Source organism: Leopardus geoffroyi, chromosome C3 (assembly GCF_018350155.1).
Source record: "Leopardus geoffroyi isolate Oge1 chromosome C3, O.geoffroyi_Oge1_pat1.0, whole genome shotgun sequence".
Classification (NCBI taxonomy): Eukaryota; Metazoa; Chordata; class Mammalia; order Carnivora; family Felidae; genus Leopardus; species Leopardus geoffroyi.
Window position 1 is genome coordinate 30,838,123 of NC_059338.1, and position 15,099 is coordinate 30,853,221.

The 15,099-nt window shown below is 37.6% G+C and overlaps 1 long non-coding RNA gene across 1 annotated transcript in view; it reads left to right on the top strand.

Annotated features, from left to right (window-relative positions):
- LOC123586940 overlaps positions 1 to 15,099 on the top strand; it is a 191,109-nt gene that overhangs the window by 95,538 nt on the left and 80,472 nt on the right. The window contains exon 2 of the long non-coding RNA XR_006707029.1: positions 777 to 891. This is a non-coding gene — a long non-coding RNA (uncharacterized LOC123586940). The remainder of the gene's footprint in view (positions 1 to 776; positions 892 to 15,099) is intronic.

Sequence of the window (15,099 nt, forward strand, 5' to 3'; positions counted from 1 at the left end):
AGATGGATAAATATTTGCTGAAAAACTGAATGAATACATGGTTTTATTAGCACAATGCCTGGAAATGGGATGATACCCAGATTGAGGGTGTGGGTTGGATCTACACATATTATAATTCCACATTCCATATCTTGTCCCTCTCAGCATGTGCGATGTTCAGATTGTGTGCTTCTTTGATTCTCAGTTACGAAATCAAGTATCAGGAGACTTCATCATCATAACATGGAAGGCATCATATACTTCCCTAACATGTTGGAAACACTATAAAATGGGTACTCTCCTGACCATGAATTTATCTGCTGTGGGATTTATAATCTCCAAACTATTGCTTTTTCATAGAGGATCCTGTGTGGTGTGGGAATGCAGGAATGGGGATGAGTTGGAGTTGGGGAATGAGAAATGGGAGTAGAGGCAACATACAGAGAACTCTGGAAAAGAAGTCCTTGAGTTGCGTTGGATGTGAGGGTGGGGAGAATTTTAAACTTTCAGACCACAAAAGCCAGGGATCAGGGTTATTGGTGAGCAGTGTAACTGATAACATGTAATTACATTTTTCTATCTTCAAGAACAACTAACACATTACAGCTAATCATCAAAAAGAATTTCCATTATTTTGAGGAAAAGAACATTTTTGCATCATAGAATCACAAAATGGTAGAGCTGGAAGGAAAACTTGAAACTACCTAATTCAGTCTAATTTTCCTGTTGATTAACTCAAGACTTTCCCAGAGATTTTTATGAGCCCTATATTAATTTTGTCTCCCACATTTATTTAGGACTTGTGTGGAACGCTTGGTGTTACGGGGAGACTGCTCGTATAGAAAAGAGTTCAAACACAGTCCATGGTGACCATGAACATGCTGAACTGGATGGAGATGATACGACAATTGGGTAAGCAGTCATTTTACTCCCTTCCCAGAAACAGTAAGCACCTTGTAGGGTCCTTTTCTGTGAGAATATTTAAGAAGCTTTCTACAAACCTCATACTATTTTACTGAGGATATCAGATGTCTGAAAGAATGGAATTAATTTGTGATTTTGATGGCAACAGCCCAAGATGTTTCATCTTCTTAAGTCAATTTCTCCAAGAATATTTTATTTTTAATATAATCAGCATTTGGGGGGGGGATGGTTGGGTGGGGGACAGTGTTCTTTGAAATTCTCTGAATGTTACATAATCTAAGGAATATTCTTCTTTCTGATTCCATGTTTCCACAAGCTAAGTCTTTCAAAACATTGCTCTCTGAAATGGTTACCACATCACTCTTTCTTGAAAACTGATTTGAATCACCTCAAGTGTCCCCAGCATGGTAATCCTCAACTAACAATGGTACTTGGAAAGAGCCTGCATTTCACTGATGGCTAGCTAGAGTCCTCACTAGAAGACAGCAGCCCTTCTAGGCACAATGCTTTAGCCCACACTGTGTAAAAGTACCACACTGTGGTATATTCACACTGAATCAGGGATAGATTTAATAGAATTTCTGTTTGTGTCCATTAGGATTAAGAATGTAAATTGATGCTAACTGCATGACTGACATCTAGTGGATATATGCCAGTGGTGCTGTTTACAACCTGGCTTCCTTTTTTCCCCTCCTTTGGAATATGACTTGTATGGGGCGGGGGTGGGGGTGGGGTGGGGGGGGATACATTTGAAGAAATCATTGCCTTAAATCCAAAGTTATCAAACTAAACACTACTAAAATGTTAGGAGTGGGACCCTTCTGTAAATGAAGTGCATACTTTATAGAGTTGTGAAAGAATGTATAGTGTAGGTTAGAGAATGAAAGGAAGACCACATATAAAAATTCAAGTTGATTTAGTTTGTTGGCAAGGATTGAAATGCATCGACACGATAGTAGGAACTTGTGAAATATGTAAATATCCACAATGAACTGGAACGCTCACTGCTTTTTACCTGTCATTTCTTGTTTGATACTCAATTGCCTGCTTGAGAGATATGCTGAAAAAGGTCTGATCTTATTCTGATATAAACTGTCACTGGGGTTGAACCTTGGCTACTGTTCTAGGACTCAAATATTGATAATTGACAAGTAGAATGAATTTTTAGTTATTCATGTTTTTTTACTACCAGAAAAATTTTATTTGTTGATTATATTAAAAACATGCAAAAGAATTAGGAAAACACCCTAGATATTTTTATTTAAGAAGTTATTGGACATAGAGAAACAACAAGCCAGACAGTGTGATAATGTAGAAATTTGATTCACAGAATGCCATTCTTGGTAAAAGTAGTTTTTAATTGCCAGTAACAGAAGATATTTTGACACACAATCTTGCAGATTTTTAACATGCGAGTTTCCTTGCTGCGGTTTTCTTCAGAAGAAATTTTTCTCCTTACTCTGTTCCCTCTCTTAAGGTATATGAAATTTCAAGCAAATATAGAGTATTGTTTTGAAGGGTATTTTGTCAGGGAGAGCAGCCCAGCTGTGTAAATTGCATTGTTGAGGGGTACTTATATAATGGTATTTCATAATAAGAAAAAGTCATGCTGCGTATGATTCAGGGTGGATAGCTCATGTTTGTCTTTATAAGTAGATCAGATAGACCTATTCCTCTTCCTTTAGGTCACTGTTTACTCTAGGAATGGTTAGAATGCACCTGCCATGGTGGAAATTCTGCTAGCAGGTGTAAAGAAGTGGCAAAAGTCAAAATCACTTTTAAAAGCAGTTTCACACTGACTGGAAAGAATATGACTACAGGTTTGCAAATTGTGCCTTTTATGTACATTTATGCATTGATACTGAGAAAATCTTCCTTGGTGATGATGTGACAAAGCTGATGATTATTATACTGAAATTATTAATTTTCCTCTTATTTTAAAAATTGAAGTGTAACTTACACACAGTTGACATGTAATGTTACAGTTAAATGAGTTTTAACAAATGTACACACCTGTGTAATCCACATCTCATATCAAGTTTCAATATATTTTCAGCTCTCCAGAAAGTTTCCTTGAACCTCTCTTCCCAGGCAAACTCTGCACCTCCCACCACTTCATTGGATTCTCCTACTCTGTTTATTTTCTGATACTTTTTACTTCTGATTATTGGTTGTAGGTCTAAGTTCTTTTAACAATGACATTGTGGAAAGAATCAAAATAGAGATATGTGCAGAGTGTTGGGAACCTAAGAAAGAAAGTTTACCTCCTGTCTAGGTTAATGTCTTTTCTCTTTGACCTTCTTAAAATTTGTGCTTACTTCTATTTTGATATATCTTACAAGATACTCTCTTACTTTATTACTTTTTCTTGTAGGACCTGTGAACTTTCTGAGATATTGGGTGTGCCTTTTTAATTTTATATCCTTGGGACCTAACATGCTGCTGGTACACGATAGGTACTTTATTTGTTGAATAAGGTCTATTATTATTATTATTATTATTATTATTGAGAGAGAGAGAAAGAGAGGGGGTAGAGGGAGAGAGAGAATCTCAAGCAGGCTCCATGCCCAGTGCAGAGCCCGACATGGGGCTTATCCCATGACTGTGAGATCATGACCTGAGCCGAAATCAAGAGTCAGACGCTCAACCCACTGAGCCACCCAGCGCCCCAGGTCTTTAATATTTTAATAAATATAATAGCAGTGAAGAAGCTTGATTGGAATGAAGTGAGATTGGTAGCAGGAACACTACTTAAAAATATTTAAGTAATCTCAATGATAGATGATGTAGTCATTGGGATAAAACAGAAGGAAATATATTCAGGAGGTATTTACTTAGGAAGTAGTATTGACAGGACTTGACTGGAAGATGTGGGGAGCACGAAGTCAAGAATAACTCAGATTTATAACTCCAAAGAGTGGATAGATCATCATAATGCCATTACATGAAATTGGGACTCAAGAGGCACAGATGTTTTTAGGAGAGGATAATAAGTTCAATTTTGAATATATTGAATTTGAGGTAACTATGGATTATCCAGGTGGAAACTTCCAAGTCGGTTGTTGGAAAGAAAGTTTTAGAACTCATAAGTCTAGATTAGAGATAAGATTTGCACTAATCAACCTATGGATGATTATTATAATAGGGGAATGTTTGTGATTCTCAAGTGGGAATATGGAGAGGGAGAAGAGAAGAATGTGGTCAATGTAACCTAAGAGAAAAATCAAATGTTTATCAGTCTCTGGCTTGATATAAGTGGAGATCAGGGAGGCCAGCAGATTAAGGAGAAAGATGGGAGAAAGTGTGAGGAAAACTCTGAGCCTGGTTATAATGGTTGCCAAGTGGAGGGATTCATAAATGGTATCAAACCCCTCAAATAAGGACCAAAAAGAGACCTTTGGATGTTGCAGTTAGGAAGCCCAGTGACCAAATTAGGAAATACCATTCATCACACACACATTAGTATACAGAAGCCTTCTAGGTTTCTTTGATTTGTTGGAAGTCAAACCAATGTGAATTTGAATTCTACTGTACCAGTTCTGGCAGTTTTCCCTTAGGCAAGCTCCTCAAGTTTTTCTTTTTTAAAAAAATTTAATTCTAGTATAGTTCGCATACAGTGTTATATCAGTTTCAAGTGTATGATATAGTGGTTCAACACATCCATACATCACCAAGTGCTCATCACAAGTGCCCTCCTTAACCCCCATCCCTTATTTTGTGCATCTCCCATTCCCTCCCCCCCCCCCCCCACCCCGTAACCATCTATTTGTTCCCTTTAGTTAAGGCTTCTCAAGTTTTTGACCCATAGTTTACTCTGGTGTAGAATGGTAATGAATTCTGATGATGCTCTTGTGGGATGAAGGGAAGTAACATGTGCCTTCTAGATACAGTAAACTACACTGAGAAAATGTGTATTTTGACTGAGAGAGAGGATAGGTGAATGGTTTTGGAACTTGGGAAAGAGGAAGCAAATCCCTTCTTCCTTTTTCTCTTATAATCTGGCCCTTGATATCACTGTACACTAACCAAGTCCACACTAGTATGTTAATAAATAATAAATAAAGCACAGGCCTCAATTATAAGATATGTTGGCAGGCCTGAAATTATAAGTACTATTTATAAATTATTTCTAGAGGAAAATATTTTTTTTAAGTTACAACCACATCATACCTGGACCTTGGAGCGAAACTAGTTTGTCAGTTGAAGATTGCTTGCATTGGCTTGTCAGGTTGAAATCCTATTATCCACCCAGTGTATAGAAGTAATTCCCATTTCATTAAACTTTGAATGTGTATGTGTATGTGTGTGGGTATGTGTGTGCGTGTGTGTGTGTAGAAATATAGAACAGAGGATTAAAATTCCCAGTGAAGAATATGGTGTTTGAGCATCAGAATTCACATGTAAAATAAGGAAGAAGCATATGGAATTCAAGAGCCAGGAATATTTCTCTAAGTTTTTCTGAAGGTAAAAAATGAATTCCTTAAAAAAAATGAATGACAAGGAAAATGAATATGGTGTTGAAGTCTTTGTAATTTTTGTAATGATGAAGTTTGGAGCTTTTTTTTTTTTTTAAAGTTGTTCAAAAACTACTCAAGAAACTTTTCAAAACTTCCAAATATCTTTGTATTTATGGAAGTCCATTTCATTGATACTAAGCTTAAGTAAAAGTGAGTTTCTTTTCTACAACTTTTCTTCACTTCTCTAACCCTTACTTTGATTCCCAATAATTTGGGCAGTGAACGAAGGGTTCAAAGATAAACTGCAACTATTTCAAAGTCATATACTCTAGAAGCCAGGAATTTTAGTTTTTGCAGATATTAACCATTTTATAAATTAAAATTTTTTTTTCTGTAAATTATGTCTTTTCCTTTTTCTGAACTCAAATGTAGCATCAGAGCCATAATGTACGAGTATCTGCTGATGTTTTGGGGGAAACCAGCCATGCTTATGTACCTGCTAAATTGAGGACATAATGAGAGCTTAGTGTAAACAAATTAGTTAAAAACCTAGCTTTTAATAAATTACATGAGAGTTCCAACAATTATTTATTAAGTTTGCTGTATAACACTTACTAGAAACAGCACTTTCGGGAAAGGTAAAATGGGGAGGGGGAAGAACTACCTGAAATAATTTATTTGGAGTTGTTATTTGTATTTCCTAAAGCAATAAGGACCATGAAATTGGATTTTCTGTCCCCCTTTCCTCACTCCATTCCAGCTTTGGGTTCTTCAAGGCAGAACAAACACTAAGAGCGCTTGCTGTGGCAGTGTTCCTCACTGGGGACCAAACTTTTCCTTTGGTCAGTTACTGATTAATTTATTACTAGTGAATGATCAAGTCAGCATTGATTGTGGGAAATATTTGCAGCTACTAGTAAGGTCAGTTAGGTTCCCAATTCCCCTGAAGTGCATTGTATAGTAAAAAGCATTTTTTTAAATGGCCCTCTACTCATCTATACAGAGCCCCCTCATTTTTATCTGAAGTCCCCATTCCCCCTTAACTCAAATAGTCCTTTCCCTGGTTCTCACCCCTGACTACTTTTTTGAATCCCTTTGGGAGCTTTTAATGATCACCATGCCCAGGCTACAGCCCAAACCAATTAATTACATCCGATCTCTGGATATGAGTTTTTTTTTTGTTGTTTTGTTTTAGTTTTTGTTTTTTAACTTTCTGAGTATCTCCAAAGTGCAGCCAATTTGGAGAACCCGTTATCCTAAATTCTCTTTGTGAAGCTGGGATTATAGATTCATGTCCAGTTAGAGGCAGAAGTGGCACTTTGGCTACAGACTTTAAGTTAACTGATTCTAGGAGGATGGAGCATGCCTTCCCTAAATTTATATGTTGAAGCCCTAATTTCGTGTACCTCAGAATGTGACTAAACTTGGTCTTTAAAGAGTTAATTAAGTTAAAATGAAGCCATTGGGGTGGGACCTAATCCAATACAAATGGATATATACAAAGAGGAAATTAGGACCCAGACACACACAAAAGGAAAAGAGCATGTGAAGGCATGGGGAGAAGGTGACTACCCATAAGCCAAGGAGAGAGGCTTCAGAAGAAATCTACCCTGCTGACTTCTGGATCTCAGACTTCCAGCCTCCAGAACTGTGAACAAATAAATACCCAATCTGTGGTATTTTATTATGGCAACTCTAGCAAACAAATACAAGGATCAAAATGATTGTAGGGATTAAGAAGAGAGAGGGGAAAAGGAAGAGTTAAAAAAAAAAAGAGTAAACAAAAATCCCCATGAAGCCACCATGTGAAAATGAAATTCTCTGCATGGAATTTGTCGATGCCAGAAGTGACTTGCTATGTGGACATGTCTCCTGGGAACTTCCTCTGTGATGAGGCAATTTAACTGAGAGCAAATAGCAAAGGACCTAAACCTTTGCCTGATGATTATTGTAGAGACAGAAGGAAGAGTGAATGTGCTCTACTGATTTGCTTGGCTTGAGTACCCTCCAGATACACACTTAACCCAGTGGTTTTTAAACATTTAGCCATGGCTAGTCTTGCAGTTTTTGTACTATGATGTTTTCTATAAATGCTCCATATGAAATTACATTATAATAAACTCTTCAAGGGAAGAAAGCATATCTTACTCATTTTTATGGACTTGCTAAATGTCGCATAGCAGGCACTAAAAAATGCTTTTTGAATGAATACGTGGATTTATTAGTGAGCAAATAACTTACTGTATTGAGTCTAAATTATTTTATTTGGTTTTCAAAATACTGTCTATCCTCTTCAAAATACATCTTTTGTTCCACTTAATCTGCTGATACAAAAGTTTCCCACAAATTACTTGTCTACTGTTCATATTATGTATTGGTTGAATGTATTGCCTCACTTGAGATGCCCTTCCTTTGTTTTTCAAAATTCATTTTTCATGTCTACTTGGCTATAAACCATGGATCCCAGTCTACACTCAGCAAACATTGGTTGAGCCTCTATTCTGTGCCAGGCACTGTGTTAGATACGAGGGATACACAGACAAATTCAATAAGGTTGTCTGTCTTCCAGGGTTTTGGACTCAAGCCAGGGAGAAAGGTGAATAGTTAAAATATAGTGTTCTGAGTGCAATAGTAGAAGCAGCAGACAGATGCTACTAGATAATTGGGGTAATAAAATTAGACTTATATGGGGGCTCATGGGGAGCAGTGTAAGGAAAGTGAATTAAATTGACTCTAGAAGGGCTTTTTGGGAATAACACAGGTGAAGAAAGTGTATAGGATGAATGAAGGAAAGGAAATAGCCTAGATTAAAGCCTGGAGACTTGAGGCGTTGAACACTCTTTAGCGCATGTATACTTTTTGTTACTGAATCAGCTTCTGTGGTCTTGAAAGCTAGGAATGGGCACTATAACCATTTGCCCACATGACTTAGGAAAAGAGTAGAGTATTAGTTACATTAAGTGCCCCCAGTAGGAAAGGAAAGAAGTGGTAAGCAAGAAATCTGGGGTCATGCCATTTCTTCGTCTGGTCTCTAGGTGACATCGCTAGCCCAAGAAAGTTCCTTCTTTAGGCCTTCCTCTTGTATTTCCCCATTTACAAAGCAATTTCACATCCATTGTCTCTTTTGAGTCTCATAATAACCCTCTGAGAAAAATACTAGCAAATAATATTCTCCCCATTCTGAAGATAAAGAAACTAAGATTCAGTAGGTTTGAGTCACTTGGGCAAATTCACCTAGATAGAAAGCTGTCGATCTAGGACTCACAGACAGGTTCTCTAACTTCACAATCTAAGCTCTTTTCCTTACAACAGGTTCTCTTCTACATGACATATGAACAGCTTTAGAAGAAAAGATAATATGACATAGATCACTTGAAAGTGTAGGAATTCCACATGTCCAAAATTTAGGGAGTGGTGTCATTGAAATGGTTCTTAAGAAGACTGAGTTCTAAGGATATACAATAAGAACAGTTCATTGCCCCACCAACAGGAAATTACAGAAAATTTATAATGATTTCCGGAGTAGATTCCAGTGATTCATCCCCTATGTGTAACACCCAGTTCTCATCCTAACAAGTGTCTTTTTTTTTTTTTTAATTTTTTTTTTCAACGTTTATTTATTTTTGGGACAGAGAGAGACAGAGCATGAACGGGGGAGGGGCAGAGAGAGAGGGAGACACAGAATCGGAAACAGGCTCCAGGCTCTGAGCCATCAGCCCAGAGCCCGACGCGGGGCTCGAACTCACAGACCGCGAGATCGTGACCTGGCTGAAGTCGGACGCTTAACCGACTGCGCCACCCAGGCGCCCCTAACAAGTGTCTTCTTATGCCCCTTACCCATCTAGCCATTCCCCCACCCACAACCCCTCCAGTAACCCTCTGTTTGTTCTCTGTATTTAAGATCTCTTATGTTTTATCTTCCTCCTTGTTTTTGTATTATTTTTGCTTCCCTTCCCTTATGTTCATCTGTTTTGTATCTTAAATTCCACATGAGCGAAGTCATATGATATTTTGTCTTTCTCTAATTTCACTTGGCATAATACACTCTAGTTCCATCCATGTTGTTGCAAATGGCAAGATTTCATTCTTTTTGATTGCCAAATAATACTCCATTGTGTGTGTGTGTGTGTGTGTGTGTGTGTGTGTATACACCACATTTTCTTTATCCACTCATCTGTCAATGGACATTTGGGCTCTTTTTTTTTTTAAATGTTTATTTTTGAGAGAGAGAGAGAGAGCCAGAGCATGAGCAGGGAAGGGGCAGAGAGAGAGAGGGAGACACAGAATCCAAAGCAGGTTCCAGGCTCTGAGCTGTCAGCACAGAGCCTGACATGGGGCTCGAACCCACAAACTGTGAGATTGTGACCTGAGCAAAAGTCGGAGGCCTAACCGGCTGAGCCACCCAGACGCCTCTGGGCTCTTTTCAAACTTTGATAGTGCTGCTATAAACACTGGGGTGCATGTGCCCTTTTGAAACAGCACACCTGTATCCCTTGGATAAATTCCTAATAGTGCAATTGCTGGGTCATAGGGTATTTCTATTTTTAATTTTTTGAAGAACCTCCATACTGTTTTCCAGAGTGGCTGCACCAGTTTGCATTCCCATCGGGAATGCAAAAGAGATGCTCTTTCTTCACATCCTCGCCAATATTTGTTGTTGCCTGAGTTGTTAATTTTAGCCATTCTGACTGGTGTGAAGTGCTATCTCATTGTGGTTTTTAAAAAAATGTTTTTTTTTAACATTTATTTATTTTTGAGAGACAGAGAGAGATAGAGCATGAGCAGGGGAGGGGCAGAGAGAGAGAAGGAGACACAAAATCTGAAGCAGGCTGCAGGCTCTGAGCAAGCTGTCAACACAGAGCCTGATGCGGGGCTTGAACCCACAAACTGTGAGATCATGACCTGAGCCGAAGTCAGATGCTCAACCTACTGAGCCACCCAGGCGCCCCATCTCATTGTGGTTTTAATTTGTATTTCCCACCAACAGGAAATATATAATTGTCAATCTGTCTCACATGTCCTTTATTGATGATATTTTTGTATAGACCACATATTCATGTTCTTCAGTGCCACAGAAGCAGTGGGATTTCCAATTACATGTCCCAGGGGGTGATAAAGAGTGGTTAAGAGCAAGGGCTCTTGAGTTAGATTTGGGTTCACATCCTGGTCCCACCATTGACAGTTTGTTAAGTTACTTGTTTGCTCTGTGTCAGTTTCCTTGGCCAGTAAAATAAGGATAATAAACTGAGCTTTCTCACAGGGTTGTGAAGATTCAGTCAACATGTGAAATGCTTACAACAGTTCCTGGCAAATAATTACTAAGGTGCCAGCAATTATTATGGTTATTTCTCTCATCCTAAATTTGGGGAAGTAAAGTGACAAATCTCTTGTGCCTCAACGATCTTGTTTTGGTATCAGTTGATACCGCTTGATGTCACATGTCACATCACCCTCTCAGTGTAGAAGGACATTTTATCCCGGAGAGTTTTGGAATACTTTCTTGTTTGGGTGGAAATGCTATTATCTTATGGAACATTTGAATTTGACTTTTGTAGCAAGTCCCAGATTAGAATGATTTTGTGCTAAGGGAGCCTGGGTGGCTCAGTTCGTTAAGCATCGGACTCTTGATTTCAGCTCAGATTATGATTTCACGGTTCATGGGTTTGAGCCCTGCATTGAGCTCTGTGCTGATGACACAGAACCTGCTTGGGATTCTCTCTCTCCCAGTTCTCTCAGTCCCTCCCTCACTTGTGCTCTCCTTCTCTCAAAAATAAGTAAATAAACTAAAAAAAAAGAATGATTTTCTACTAAATGTAAAGTTTTCAAAATTGTGTCTTATGCATATGTAATGAATAACAGTAATTCTAATACTTAGAGTCAATTTTTGTAAATGAAATCTTAATGGACTGAATGGAAAAATTTAAAACAAGAAGCATTTTGTAAAGGTGTATATTAGGGCATAACTTGGAATTGATTATGTGACAGAAATGATGAGTTTAATTTTATATACTTTTTTTACTTGGACTATATGCCTTAAAACAGTAATTGTCTTCTTAAAAAGTTATGTCTTTATAAATTGACGCACAAATTTTTCTTTCATTAAGAGCATAATCAGAACTTTTTTGCTATGCCAGTCTTGTCATCTGGGAAACATATGATGTTTATACAGTTTTCAAAGATACATGTGATTTAGTTAGGTGCCCAGAGACCTCCACATGAATTGTTAATTTCATATTGCCTACAACAGTCATCCCCTCAATGTTTGCAGAGTTTATAGGAGATCAGTTACAAATGTGATTATACCAGCCATTCCTCAGACCTGACACCAGTTTCAAATTAAAAACTGACAGACCTCACCTGCTCCTGGGTTCACCCACAGGTCACCTTCTTGTCACTTCAGCTCTCCCCCCATTAAAATGACATCTGTGTTCATAAAGGGACTGAGAGGGGCTGTGAGTTGTTAGAATTGTTGAGGAATAAGAATAAGGTGTCGTCTGCCCAGATAATATAGTGTTCAACTTTGGCCTTTGAGGGGACAAGAGGCGAACAACATCCTACAGTGTTTCCAAATACAAGAACAGAGGCCCAGAGAGGTCACCCATTGCTCCTAATACAACCCATGGAATAGAACAGATGTGCCATGATAAAGAATAGGTGTTTACAGCATAAGAGGAAAGAGGAAAATAGAAATTGTGATTTAAAAAATACTCTTCCCTTATATCTAAAATATTCTTCAGGTATTAATTTTACCTAACAGTCAAAAATAAGGATTTATTTTTTTCTTGTAAGAAGTGTAAAAAGATACAGTTAAAACAATACAAATGTAAACTAAGTGAAAAAAAATGTTTGAATTATCTATACATAGCCTTTGCCTCCAATAATTTGCTACAGGTTAGCTGTAATGCTTACATATAAAACATTACAATATATTATCTTCTTTTTATGGATTACAAAATGTTTGTAGATCTTATTTCAATGAAGACCCCCCAGGTTAAAGAATTAAGGAAAAATGATCATTTTAAAAAGAAAACTAGATGATAAAGTATTTGAAATAATGTCTTATTTCTGTATCTGATACTTGGGACAGAGCCATGCATAGTAGTCATTTAATAACCATGTGTTGATGGTAATAGTAAGAAAAACTAATGTCCAGAGGAGATACCTGGTAATTCAAAAAAAGTCACAGATCTGACAAATAATTATATCAAAAATTATAATTATGAAAGTAGATTATTGTTACTGTAACTTCAGTGTCTTAGATTTTTTAGAACCAAGAATTCAAAAAACATATTAACACTTTTTGGCGACCTCTGCTTCCAGGCCATGAGGAGCCCAAGAAGGTTCCTCTGTGTCCTGCTGCAAGCCCTGAGAATAATCCAAGCTCACTGGTACACGGTGCCCCCTGAGGGGGAGGCAGGTGATGAGGGGTTAAGGCAAAAGAGGGAAACCAGATATTTAAAATATCTCTTTTACACAAGGAATTACACAAATAAGCTTCAGTCAGTTTCTTCATCTATTTATTGGCTATTTGCCACTCTTGGCGGCACATGATAGCATGGTGGTTAGCTGTGCTGTCACTAGAGCTGGCCTGCCTGGGGGTGATCCCCAGTGATGGCATTTACTACCTGGGTGTTTTAGTCCATCTGGGCTGCTATAACAAAAATATAGACTGGGCAGCATAGAAAAAAAACCATTTATTTCTCATAGTTCTGGAGGCTAGAAAGTCTAAGATCAAGGTGTGGAAGTGTCTGGTGAGGGCCTGCTTCCTCGTTCATAGTCCATTGTCTCTGGAGGGCCTGGTTCACAGAGGTGGCTCTCTGGTCTGCACATGGTGAAAGAATAAGAGGGCTCTGTGGGGTATCTTTTATAAGGGCATTAATTCTATTCTTTTATAAAGTTCCACCCTGGTGGCTTAATCAGCCATGATATTAGGACTTAGGATTTCAACATCTGTGTTTAGGGGCAACACAAATATTCAATCTATAACACTAGGTGACCTTGGGATACTTATTTGAATACTTTGTCTTTGTCTCCCCATCTGTAGAATGGGACCATAGTAATGCCTACCTCACCAGTGGAATTAAATGAGTTGATACTATGTAAAGCACTTAGTATACTGCTTGGGCATAGTAAATGCTATATAAATGTTTGTCAAATCAAATAATTGTAAACTGAGAATAATTACAATACTTAATGGGCATATTTTGAAGAGTTGTTATAATAACTAAATAAAAAGTAAACTGTGAACTCATATTTATTTGATAGCATGATTATTACATTATTATTATTATTAATTATTGTAGTAGTAGTAGTAGTAGTAAAATATAATACTGGGCTGGCTGCAAGGGAAACAGTTTCTGTGCTCAAGGAGACCATCCTTTAGCAGGTATAATATGGTCACTCATGTACTTCTCTTGTCCAAGACAGACAATGAAAGTAACTGGGCTCTATGAAGTGTTAGAAATGTGAGGTTTCCTGGAATCCAACGATTAAGAAAAGGATACAAAAATGCAGATTTGAAGGGGTACATACACCCCAATGTTTATAGCAGCCTTACCAACAATAGCCAAACTATGCAGAGAGCCTAAATGTCCACTGACTGATGAATGGATAAAGAAAATGTGGTAATACACACACACACACACACACACACACACACACACACACACACACACTGGAATATTACTTAGTCATCAAAAAAGAAAGAAATCTTGCCATTTGCAATGACATGGATGGAGCTAGAATGTACTATGCTAAATGAAATAAGTCAATCAGAGAAAGACAAATACCACATGATTTCTAATATGTGGAATTCAGGAAACAAAACAGATGAACATATGAGAAGCGGGGGAAGAGAAGAGAGGGGAACAAACCACAAGAGACTCTTAATTATAGAGAACAAACTGAGGATTGATGGAGGGATGTGGGTGGCAGATGGGCTAGATGGGTGATGAGTATTAAGGAGGGCACTTGTGATGAGCACCGGGTATTGTATGTCAGTGATGAATCACTGAATTATAGTCCTGAAACTAATAGTGCACTCACTGCATGTTAACTAACTAAAATTAAAAAAAGAAGAAAAGTAAATTTACAGTGAGAGATGGGTATTTGAGATGAGTCTTAAAATATGAATAGATCTTGGGAGTAAATCTGGTGGACAGTAGAGTTGTGCCCTGAACAATGTGGTATTAAAGCACTGATCCCTCTGCACTGTTGAAATTCATGTATAACTTTTGTTTCCCCCCAAACTTTGCTAATAGCCTATTGTTGACCAGAACTGGAAGCCTTACTGATAATGTAGTCAATTAATACATATTATATATGTTTATGTATTATATACTATATTCTTAAATAAAATAAACTAGAGAAAAGAAAATGTTATTAAGAAAATCATAAGCAAAAGAAAATACATATATGGTACCGTATTGTAAATTTAGTTAAAAAAATCTGTCTATATGTGGGCTTTCACAGTTCAAACTGCGTTGTTCAAGGGTCAACTATATTTACACATACACAGGTCTTATGAACTAGTTTTTAGAATAATGAAGAGTTACCGATATTTGTTTCAGATTAAGGATTGTTTTGATTACATTTAAAATTACAAGTGGAGGAGCAGCATGGAGACCCTCAGCTTGTCTCGTCCCTGAAACAGCTAGATCAGCACCAAACCATTTTGCCCACTTGGGAAATTGATCTTAGATTAACACAACAATCTGCATAACTTGAGCCACAGAACTAG